Below are 13,032 nucleotides of genomic sequence, written 5' to 3'. Positions count from 1 at the left end.
ACCTCAGGTCTGCACTGGCCCTGAGCCTAGCAGAAAAACCTGACTCTGGGCGGGGCGAATTAACAGGAGATTAGGACCTAGTAAATTTATGGTGCTACTGAACTGAGACTGTGAAAAAAAGAGACGGTGGGGGAGAGAACTCACGGAATTCACGTGAGCACTGTCCAGAGACGCTACAATTCTGTAACTTTGGCAACCCAGTGGGAGAGTGAAGGAGAATCTGAGCCCACCCTGAGGGCAGAACAGATTCCCTGTGTGGTCCTTGGGAAAGAGCTTCCAATCTCTGGCTCCTGTGGGTATATCATTTGCCTGCTAACTACCTCCAACTTCGTTCAGCTGTGCGGAATAACTTCCCTTTTGAATCAAAAAAAGAAAGAAAGAGAGAGAGATCTACCATGCCTAACCTGGGAGTGTCACCTTTGGCACACCAAACAGAGCTCTCAGGCCACACCCATCTCAAGCCTCTAAGGCTCCATCAAAAACAGACAGTCCACTTAATCTAGAGTGATAGTATAACAAGAAAAAGCACCACAGTGAAGAAACCAAATATCTCCAATATGCCAAATAACAAACGCAAAAACCGAGGCAATAAAAACAAGGAAGTCACCATGACGCCCCCAAATGAAAAAGACACCCCAATTCAACATTATGAAGATGATGAGATAGAAGAAATGCAAGAAGCAGATCTCAAAAAATTGATAAGAACATTAAGAAGTTCTCAAAAACAAATTCTTGAACTACAGAAATCCTTAATGGACAAGATAGAAAATCTCACTCATGAAAATGAAATATTAAGGAGGAATCAAAATGAAACGAAACAACTAGTACAACAGGAAACTGTGATAGTGACGAGAAATAATAATGAAATGAAGAATTCAATAGATCAAATGACAAACACATTAGAGAGCCTTAGAAACAAAGTGGGTGAAGCAGAAGAGAGAATATTGGACTTAGAAGACAGAGAACAGGAAAGGATACAGTCAGACCAAAGAAAAGAAGAGGAAATTAGAAATCTAAAACATATTGTCAGGAATCTGCAGGATACTATTAAAAAAACCAACATTCGGGTTCTAGGAGTTCCTGAAGGCATGGAGAGGGAGAAAGTATTAGAAGGCCTTTTTAGTGAGATATTAGCAGAAAATTTCCCAGGTTTGGAGAAGGACAGAGAAATCCTAGTACAGGAAGCTCACAGAACCCCTAATAAACATGACCAAAAGAGATCCTCACCACGACACGTTGTAATTAAACTCTCCACAGTGAAAAATAAAGAAAAGATCCTAAAATGTGCAAGAGAGAAACGTCAGATTACTCTCAGAGGATCTCCAATCAGACTCACAGCTGACTTCTCATCAGAAACCCTACAAGCTAGGAGGGAATGGCGAGATATAGCCCAGGTACTAAAGAGAAAAACTGCCAGCCCAGAATATTATATCCTGTAAAACTATCATTTGTGAATGATGGTGAAATAAGACTTTTCATAGCAAACAGAAATTGAAAGAATTTGTCGCCACTCGTCCAGCCCTGCAACAGATGCTTAAAGATGTGTTACACACAGAAACAAAGAAACATGGTCATCAATATGAAAGAAGGTAAAGGAAGGAAACCTCACAGCAAAAGATCACAGGGAATTCAAAGCATATATTAGAACTTATCTTTGGCAAATACCAGGGCAAAATTACCACTTATCATTAGTCACATTGAACGTTAATGGCCTGAACTGTCCAGTTAAAAGACACCGATTGGCTGATTAGGTTAAGGAACAAAACCCATCTATTTGCTGCTTACAAGAAACACATCTTTCCAACAAAGATCCATACAGACTGAAAGTGAAAGGCTGGAAAAAGATATACCATGCCAACAGAAATGAAAAAAGAGCCGGCGTGGCCATCTTAATATCGGACAACATAAACTTTACCACAAAAACTGTTAAGAGAGACAAAGAGGGACACTATATAATGATTAAGGGATCAATTCAACAGGAAGATATAACAGTTAACAATGTATATGCACCTAACTACAGGGCACCGGTTTATCTAAAAGATTTATTAACGAACTTAAAGCGAGACTTAGACCCCAATACAATAGTACTGGGGGATTTCAATACTCCACTCTCAGAAATAGACAGATCAACAGGACAGAAGATCAACAAGGATACAGCAGATTTAAATGACACTATAGCCCAAATGGATCTAACAGATATATACAGAACTTTCAATCCTACAGCTAAAGATTTTACATTCCTCTCAGCAGTGCATGGAACCTTCTCTAGGATTGATCACATACTAGGCCATAAAGCAAGTCTCAGCAAATTCAAAAGAATTAGAATCATACCATGCAGCTTCTCAGACCATAAAGGAATGAAGTTGGAAATTAGCAACTCAGGAATCCCTAGAGCATATGCAAACACATGGAGATTGAACAACATGCTCCTGAATGAACAATGAGTCATAGAAGAAATTAAAAGAGAAATCAAAAATTTTTTGGAAGTAAATGAAGATAACAGCACAATATACCAAAACTTATGGGATGCAGCAAAAGCAGTGTAAACAGGAAAGTTTATATCAATAGGTGCCTACATCAAGAAATTGGAAAGGCACCAAATAGATGAGCTTTCAGTTCACCTCAAGGATCTAGAAAACCTACAGCAAACCAGACCGAAATCTAGTAGGAGAAGAGAAGTAATTAAAATCAGAGAAGAAATCAACAGGATTGAATCCAAAAAAAAACATTACAAAAAATCAGCCAAACGAGGAGCTGGTTTTTTGAAAAAATAAACAAAATTGACACCCCATTGGCCCAACTAACTAAAAAAAGAAGAGAAAAGACCCAAATCAATAAAACCAGAGATGAAAAAGGAAACGTAACAACAGACACCACAGAAATAAAAAGAATCATCAGAAATTACTACAAGGACTTGTATGCCAGCAAACAGGGAAACCTATCAGAAAGGGATAGATTCCTGGACACATGCAACCTACCTAAATTGAACCAGGAAGACATCGAAAACCTAAACAGACCCATAACTGAGACAGAAATTGAAACAGTAATAAAGGCCCTCCCAACAAAGAAAAGCCCAGGACCAGATGGGTCACTGTCATTTCCAAGAGTTACATGGACTGAATTCTGGGCTCCTGACTTCAGACTGGCCCAGCTCTGGTTATTGTGAACAGTTGGAGAGTAACCAACAGATGAGAGCTCTGTCCTTCTATCTGTCTCTGTCTCTCTGCCTATTAAATGGATTTTAAAAATTCATCATTTCAAAGTTAAAATTGGGAAAATAATTTGAATATACTGTTCTCCAAAGAACTTACTCAAAAGGCAAAAAAATATTAAAAAATTCTCATTATTAATCATTATGGAAAAGTAATTCAAAACCACATTAGGCACTTCAATACCACTGTGACATATATGAAAATAGCAAGTGTTGACAAATGTTTGTAGGAAAATACAAACTCTGTATGTTGTTGATGAACGTGTTTAGGTTTAGTTGTTATGGAAAACAGTTTGATGGGTCTTCAATAGTGAAATATAAATTATCATATAACCCGGTAAGTACAGTGTCAAGCACACATCGCAAAGAAATGCATGCACACACATGTTCTTCCAGCAGTAATAACAGAACAAAATGGGAAACAGTCCATTCATCCATAAATAATTAACCATATTAACATTTTATATTAGTAAGTTTCAACTTAATTAAAAACAATAAACAAGATGCTTTGGATTGTTTTCTAGGGTAATTTTTTTGCTTTTTTAAAAAAATTTATTTAAAGTATACAAACTTCAGAATTTCATGTAACAAAATTAGGAACATAGTTTCTTCTAACCCTACCCTCCCTCCTACCATCACTACTACTCTTCTTCCTCTTCTCTCTCCTATGCACATTCTTATTTTTAAGATTCACTTATTTATTTGAAAGGCAGAATTACAGAGAGGCAGAGGCAGAGAGAGATGTCTTCATCCACTGGATCACTCCCAAGATGGCTGTACTGGCTCGAATTGCGACGATCAGGAGCCAGGAGCTTCTTCCTGGTCTCCCACATGAGTGCAGGGACCCATGAACTTGGCCCATCTTCCACTGTTGTTTCAGTCCATAGAGGAGAGCTGGATCAGAGGAGGAGCAGCCAGGACTCGAACCACTGCCAATATGGGATGCCTGCACCATAGGCATCAGCTTTACCGGCTATGCCTCAGTGCCAGCCCCCATATTAATTTTACAAAGATCTATTTTCAGTTAACTTTATACTCATAAGATTAACCCTACATTAAGTGAAGAGTTCAACACATAGTCTGGAGTCAAGACAAGGACTGTTCAAATCATTGCAACTCAAAGTGTCAATTTTACTCCTATAGATTATCTTTTAGGTACTATACTAGTTACCACAGATCAGATAACATGATATCTGTCTTTTTGGGACTGTATTATTTTACTAAATATAATAGTTTCCAGGTGAATCCATTTTGTTGCAAATGACAAGATTTCATTTTTTTCACTGTTAGGTAGTATTTTTGTGTATATCTACCATAATTTTTTTATCCAGTCATTAGATGATGGATATCTGAGTTGACTCCAAATCTTAACTATTGTGAATGAGCTACAATAAGCATGAGAGTACAAATAACTTTCATATGCTTCTTTCTTTTCCTTTGGATAAATTTCCAGGAGTGGAATAACTGGGTCATATTGTAGGTTTATATTGAGATTTCTGAGGTTTCTTCATTTTGTCATTCACAGTGACTGTACCAATTTACACTCCCACCAACAGTGGATTATGGTACATTTTTCCTTATAGCCTATCCAGAATTTGTTAATTTCTGTGTGAAAGCCATTCTAACTGGGGTGAAGTAAAACTTCATTGTGGTTTTGATTTTCATTTCCTTGAGGGCTAGTGATCCTGAGCATTTTATTATGTTTCTGCTGGCCATTTAAATTGCCTCTTTTGAATAATTCCTGTTTAAGTACCTTTCCCATTTCATAAGTGGATTGTTTGTTTTGTTGTTGTTGAGTTTCATGTTCTCTTTATAGATTATGGATATTAATCCTTTATGAGTTACATAGTTTGAAAATATCTTTTTTCCTTTTCTGTTGGTTGCCTCTTCACTTTGCTGAGTGCCTCTTTTGCAGTGTAGAAGCTTCTTAGCTTTATATAATCTGATTTATCAATGTTGGCTTTGATTACCTGTGCCTCTGGGGTCTTTTCCAAGAAGTCTTTGCTACGCTAATCTCTTGCAGAGTTTCCCAAAGTTCTCTAATTATTTAATGGTATATGGTAGTAGATTTATGTTTTTGATTCATTTTGAGTAGATTTTGTGTAAAGTGTAAATGGAATTCTTGTCCCATACTTCTGCACATAGAGATCCAGTTTCCCCAGCACCATTTTTTGAAGAGACTATCCTTGCTGCAGGGATTTGATTTTGCTCCTTTGTCAAAGGTAAGTTGGCTTCAGATACATGAGTTGATGTCTGGAGTTTCTAATGTGTTCCATTTGTTTACAGTCTGTTTTTGTGCCAGTAACAACTGTTTTGATAATAAATGCCCTATAGTGTGTCTTCAAATCTGGTATTGTGATGTCTCTGACTTTTTGTTGTTTAAAATTGCTTTGGCTATTCAGGGTTTCTTGTGTTTCTATATGAATTCTGGCATATTTTTTCTAGATCTTAGAAGAATATCATTATTTTGATTGGGATCACTTTAATCTATAAATTGCTTTTGGAAGTATGGATATTTTGATGATAGTAATTCTTCCAACCTATGAAGATTTCTCCATTTTTTTGTTTCTTCTATTTCTTTCCTCAATATTGTATAATTTTCATCATAAAGATTTTGACATCTTTGGTTAAGTTTATTCCAAGGTATTTAATTTTGCTTCTAGCTATTGTGAATCAGATTGATCTTAGAAGATCTTTCTCAGCTGTGGCATTGTCTTTATATACAAAGGCTATTGAGTTTTGGATGTTGATTTTATACCCTGCCAGTTTACCAAACTCTTATGAATTCTGATACCCTTAGTGGAATCTTTTTGGGTCTCATATATCTAGAATCATGCCATCTTCAAATAGGGATAATTTGACTTCCTCCTTTCCAATTAATATCCCTTTGATGTCTTTTTTCTTGCCCAGCGGCTCTTGCTAAAATTTGCAGTACTATATAGAATAGCAATGGTGAGAGTGGTCATCCTTTTCTAGTTCCAGATATTAGTGGCTTCTAAGTTTTCCCCATTCACCCACATACTGGCTGTGGGTTAGTCATAGATTGTCTTGATTGTGTTGAGGAATGTACCTTTTATATAAATTTGCCTAAGGTTTTTATCATGAAAGAGTGTTGTATTTTATCAAATGCTTTCTGTGCATCTATTGCAATAATCACATGGTTTTTCTATTTATTAATGAGATGGATTGCATTCATTGTTGAAGCATTCCTGCATACCAAGGATAAATCCCACTTTGTTCAGATGAATTATTTTTTTGATGTATTGCTGCATTCAATTAGCTAGTATTTTGTTGAGGATTTTTGCTTCTATGTTCATCAGGGATGTTGTTCTATAGTGCTCTTTTCTCTTTCTCTCTTTTTTTTTCTTGGTTTAGTAATTAAGGCGATGCTGGCTTCATAGAAGGAGTTTGGGAAGATTCTTTCTCTTTGTTATTTTGAATGGCTTGAAAAGAATTGGAATTAGTTCCTCACTTAATGTCTGGTAAAATTCAGCACTGAAACCACCCAGTCCTGGACTTTTCTATGTTGCAAACTCAGTCTTGATTACTGGTCTGTTGACATTTTCTGTGGTCTCATAACTCAACTTTTGGCAGAATAAACATATCCAGAATGTATCCATTTCTTCTTGATTTCCAGATTTGTTAGGATATAGCTCTTTGTAGTAATTCCTGATGATTCTTTTTATGTCTTTGGTATCTGTTGTGACATTTCCTTTTCCATCTCTGATTTTATTGATTTGAGTGTTTTTTTTTTTTTTGTTAGTTGGGGCAGTGGTGTAATTTCACTGGCTTTTTTTTATTTCATTTTGGTTATTTCTTCAATTTTAGCTGTTCTAATTTTCGATTTGGTTTGTATTTGTTTTTTTAGGCTCTTGAGATGCATTGATGGCTCATTTAGTATCTTTTCCATTTCTTGATGCAGGCACCAATTGCTATAAACTTCTCTCTTAACACTGCTTTTGCTATATCCCTATATCCCATAAGGTTTTATATGTTGTATTGTCATGTTCATTCATTTCCAGAATTTTTTTCAATTTCTTTTTTGATTTCTTGTATATACCATTGCTCATTCAGGAGCATGTAGTTCAATCTCCATGTATTTATATATGTTTTAGAGATTCTTGAGTTGTTGATTTTCTGTTCATTCCACTGTGTACAGAGAAGATTCATGGCATGATGTGATTTTTTTTTTTGAATTTGCTCAGACTTGCTTTATGGCCTAACATATGATCTATCATAGAGAATATTCCATGCAACTATGCAATAAAATATTCTGTAGGTATCAGGTCCATTTGGCCCATAATGATTAGATCTGTTGTTTGTTGCTTTTCTGTCTAGTTGATTTTTCCATTGGTTAAGTGAGGTGCTGAAATCCCTCATTACTATTTTATGTCTCCCTTTAGATACATTAACATTTTTTTAAATGTCCAGGTGCTCTGTAATTGAGTGCATATACATTTATTATTGTCACATCTTCCTGTTGAATTGATCCCTTGATCATTCTTAGTGCCCTTTCTTTTTTTAATAGTTTTTGTGTGAAACTCTATTTTGTCTGATATTAGGATGGCTACACCACTTTGTTTTTGGTTTTCATTAGCATGGGATATCTTTTTCTATCCTTTCACTTTCAGTCTGCTTGTATCTTTGTTGATGAGGCGTGTTTCTTGTAAGCAGCAAATAGATGAGTCTTTTTTGAATCTGTTCAGCTAGTTTGTATTTTTAACTAGAGAGTTTAGGCCATTTACTTCCAGGGTTACTATTGATAAGTAATGATGTGGCCCTGCCATTTTTCCACAAATATTTCTATTGTTTGGATTACCTTTGTATTTTACTGGGAGATTTTTTTTTTAAGATTTGTTTACTTATTTGAAAGACAACATTACAGATAGAGGTAGAAACAGTGAGAGAGGTCCTCTATCTGCTGGTTTACTCCCCAGATGGCCGCAATGGCTGGAGCTGCGCCAATCCGAAGCCAAGATCCAGGAGCCTTTTCCGGGTTTCCCACATAAGTGCAGGGGCCCAAGGACTTGGGCCATCCTCCATAGCCCTCCCAGGCCATAGCAAAGAGCTGGATTGGAAGAGGAGCAGCCAGGATTAGAATCGGCGCCCATATGGGATGCTGGTGCTTCAGGCCAGGGCTTTAACTCGCTGTGCCACAGTGCCAGCCCCCTTGGAGATTTTTGACCTTCACATTCTTTCCTAATTAAGGCTATCTTTCTGTGTTTCACATCCTTAAGCATCTTTTGTAAAGTTGGACAAATGTTGACAGATTCTATTTATTTGTTATGGAAGGTCTTTATTTCACCTTCATTCATAAATTAGAGCTTTACTAGGTACAGTCTTCTAGGTCAGCAGTTTTCTTCTCTAAAGACTCTCCTTTCTCTCCTAGCCTGTCAAGTTTCTAGTGAGAAATGAGCTGTTAGTCTAATTGGAGCTCCTCTGAAAGTAATCAGGCATTTCTTCTGTGCACATTTTAGAATCTTTCTTTGTGGTTTACTGTTGAAAGTTTGATTAGAATGTGTCAAATTGAAGATCTTTTTTGTCATGTCTATTAGGAGTTCTATGTGTTTCCTGTACTTGGACATCCCCTTCTTTCTCCAAATTGGAGTAGTTGTCTATAATTATTTCACTAAATAGTCTTCTAATTCATCCTTTTTGCATGCCTTCCAGAAGTCCTAAGAACACATATTTTGGGTTGTTTGATAGTATCCCATAAAATCTCTGGCACTGCATTTAAATTTTCTAATTGTTTTTCTGTCTTTCTACTGAATTTTTAATATAATCTATTGAATTCTTCATTTCTAATACTTCATTTTGATTTCTCTTTAAAATATCAATTTCTTGGGGAAAATTTTAATGTATGTCATGTATTGATTTCTTTAATTTGTGAATTTGCTTCTCATTGCTTCTGAGTAATCCTATGATTGATTAAATTTTACCTTAATTAAAAAATAAATGAGTAGCTTTGGATTTAATATTTTTCCTGTTAGCCATGGAATTGGACTGATAAATAGTCAGATATCAGCCTTTTATATATACAAATATTAGTGAATTTGCCTCACTGGTCTTCTTACTGTACAGAATGAGTACCATTATATTACAGGAATTTTAGCAGGGACAGGTGGAAGGTGTCATTTTTAAAGTGGAGCATGTTTAGGAAGGAGTCGCGGAAGAGGCTGTTGACTACTCAAATAGCACATATGCATGGGGAGATGTAGAACAGTATGAACTGTATGAAGAATATGGGTGGTGTTGACAAATGGAAAGAGAACAAGTTTGGATTTAAATTTTTCCATAACTTCTGTTCATTACTCCTAATTAAGGGTAAATATGATTCATCCTTTACAAGTCAGCATTCCTTGGTAAGAGGTTTTCTATGGATTCTATCAATCAAAAACAGTAGCCCCTAGTGATATCCCCTTAAGTCCTTTCCCCATTCGTGTGTGTATGTGGGTGTGTCTGTGTGTGTGTGCAAGCTTATATGTGTTTCAATGTTTCAACTAATTTTGAGAACTTTGTTAACTCTCTTCTGATGAAGATTTGTAGTAAATGTACAACTAGAATCAAAACAAGACTGACTCGTTGGAAGTTCCTTGTTCATGAGGGCTTGATTATCCCACTGTGCAAGCTACATCATGTTTTACATGGTCTCCATTTGCTCACTTGTTCCCTGTTCATTTTTTATCTTACATATTGAACAAGACTTTTTAATTGGAATTTTTTGGCATGTGGCTCAATTCAGTAGGGAAGGGTTCTGTTCCCATTTGCTTAAAAGAATGGATTTTCATTAACTTACTTTAAAGAAATGTTCTACATTTGCAGCATATCAATAAAATATAATTGGACTTCTAATCCAGCATTCCGTTGTGACTCTCAACACGGGGCAGCAGGAGGGAGTGGTTTTAGTGGTCTGTTTCCATTGATAGAGAGGATGTTAGGTTACTATTTTTTATTTTTGACAATATCAGTCTTGGGGCATGAATTATTCTTCATGCTACTTCTATTAGTCTTATTTGAAACAAAGAGTTTTCTTCTGAGCTCTCCTGGGGAAAGAGGTGAGAATCTAAATCTACTACAGAATTTATGAACAAGTATCTTTCAACAACATCAGGCTGGATACTTGATGAAAATACTTTTTTAAACAATCATTTGTAGCTTAATCAATGTCGTCTCAAATATATTCTGAATTTTAATCAGTTATGATAAATATATAAGCACAGTATACTATTCCTGAATCTCAATAACAAAGTCTGTATTCTATGAATCTTATATTTCTAACGTGTGAATAGTACTTACTTCATCTCTATAAACTCATGGAAGAAATGCATGATGAACAAACAAACTGATTGTTCTATTCTCTTGCAATATCTAGAAAGTCCTTTTGATTTTATCTGTTATTTTACCAATTTAAACCGCATTCTCGGTCACTTCCTTCTATATGAAGTACATTCAAAGTGAAAATGATGTACTTAACCCAACCAGATTTATTTGTTCTTATGATCTTGAACTTTCTCCTTTCTAATAAAGTCTCAATGCTCCTTATCTGGTCTTAGTTTTGTGCTTTTTCCATCCTGCTATTTATTGAAAACATTTATATAAAGTACAGGAATCAGACAAAAAGAAACCAAAAGTAGAAACTATAGTGAAACAGTGTTCCTGATTAACTGTTCTCTGGATAATGGATTGGATTCTTGATTCTAAGAATTAAGATCTTTTTCAGTCCAGTTTTTACTGCAAAGCCATAATTAAAATGACTTTTTGTTATGGTAATGCACATGTGCCATCTTTGGTGTCTATATATTATCTGCTGGAACAGTGTTTATTAATAACTTGTTCATAAATACATGTAATTCTATATGTATAAGACTTGTGACTTTGGTTTCCATTTGGCTATTGAGACTGAATACTGTGAGTTTAGCATGATGTAGTTTCTATACTCGTGTGGACTAGGTATTTAATCCTGCTGGGAGGTTCATGGGTCATTAAGTCCATGACCTTGGAAGGTAGTTTTCATCTTGGCCACTGTCTGTGCTTCTTACATAATTGTATTGTCCTTCTTCTGTATGCACTCTGCCATTACCATCTTACAGCTTTACGAGAGGCCATACCAATGGGACCTGCCTGAACTTGGAATGCAAATCTCTAACATTATGAGCCAAAATAAATCTCCTTCCTTCACAAGTAGATTGTTACTGATATTTTTGTAGTAATGAAGAGTCAATACAGAAAATTGGTAGTGAGAAGTAAAATAGTTATATTTAAAAATATGAAGACAGTTTTGGGATTGGTTAGATATTAAATATTGGAAAAAATTGAAGGAGCAGACTATGAAGTTATAGAATGCTAGTATGTGTAATTCTGGTGATGACTCAAAAGAGAGTGCTGATAGAAATGTGGATACAATGGGCTGTTGTGTGACAGCTGGTTAAGCTGCCAGCTGTTGTGCTGGCATCCCATATCGGAGCATGTTTGAGTCTTGGTGGTTCTGCTTTCCATCCAGATCCATGCTAATACACCTGGAAATGTGGTGGAATATGGTCGAATTGCTTGTATTCTTGCTACTTACATGGGAGTCCCACATGGAGTTCCTGGTTCCTGGGTTTGAACTGGCCCAGTCCTGACTGTTGCAGCCATTTGAAAAGTGAACCAGAGCATGGAAGATGTATATCTCTCTGTCTTTCCTTCTCTCCTTGTCACACTGCCTTTCAAGTAAATAAAGTAAATCTTAAAATAAAACAGAAAAAAGAAATATGGGGAGTAAAGTCCATGCTGATGATATTTCAGATGAAAATGAGGTTCTACTAAGAACTGGATTAAGCCTGGCAAGGAATCTGGCTCTGTTGGATCCCTGTCTTGAGAGTTTTGTGGAAGGCCAAACATAAAAATGGCAGAGGAGACATGATTATTGTTGTCTATTAATAGTATGCCTTTTACAGTGTGAATCAGGAACAAAAAGAGGCAGACAAGAAAGATGTGGAAAATGTGCAGTCTAGTTTGATTATGAATAAGGAAAATGTATGTTCAGGATGAAGATGGTGTGCAGTACAGTAACCTCTGGCCAAACAGAATAGCTCACATAAAAGGGAGCCAAGTTCTGACAGGTAGAGCAATGAGAGAAAGACCCCCAAAGACATTTCAGAAATCCTTGAGGCTCCTCCCATTTTCACAGGCCTGGAAGCCTGGAAGGACAGAATTGTTGGTGAAAGCCCTGGCCATTTTCTGGGAACTCACTGAAGACACTGGGGCATCTTGTGTATTTGTCTCCCTGCATTCTCTGGCAAAGCACTCTGAGGATATAGTTCCGGTCCAAGCAGAGGCTGGCGTGACTTGTGCTGGCAGCAGACGTCGGCATCACTCACAGGACGTGGGTTCTGCAATATGCAGAATGCAAGAGTTAGGGAGTTATGTCAGCTTCTACAAAGATTTCAAAGGAAAATCTGAGAGGTGAAGTTGAGTTGTGTTGCAAGCCTGAGGTCCCTACATGGATCTCCTGATGGGTGATTACTAGAGAAGCTGTGGAAGTGCAGCTTCTGTAAAGACCCCAAAAAGCTAGAGATGCCAGCACTATGAAATGCCATGAAATGCCTGCTGAGGAAAACTGCAAACCCTGTGCCAGGCAAGCCTTGGAAAACCACAGATATCTGCAGGCAGCCTCAAATACTAGCCATTTGGGAAAACACCAGCAGAACCATGGCAGCCCATGTGCCTCCAGCTAGATTTCAAAGGATGTTTCAGATACGCTGGGGACCCAGATAAAGACCCGTGTCAGAAGTGGAGCCACTGGAGTGAATCTCCACCAGAACAATGCTTACTGGAGATGC

The sequence above is a fragment of the Oryctolagus cuniculus genome, chromosome 3, assembly GCF_964237555.1.
Source record: "Oryctolagus cuniculus chromosome 3, mOryCun1.1, whole genome shotgun sequence".
NCBI classification, from domain to species: Eukaryota; Metazoa; Chordata; class Mammalia; order Lagomorpha; family Leporidae; genus Oryctolagus; species Oryctolagus cuniculus.
This window is presented reverse-complemented; position numbering follows the sequence as displayed.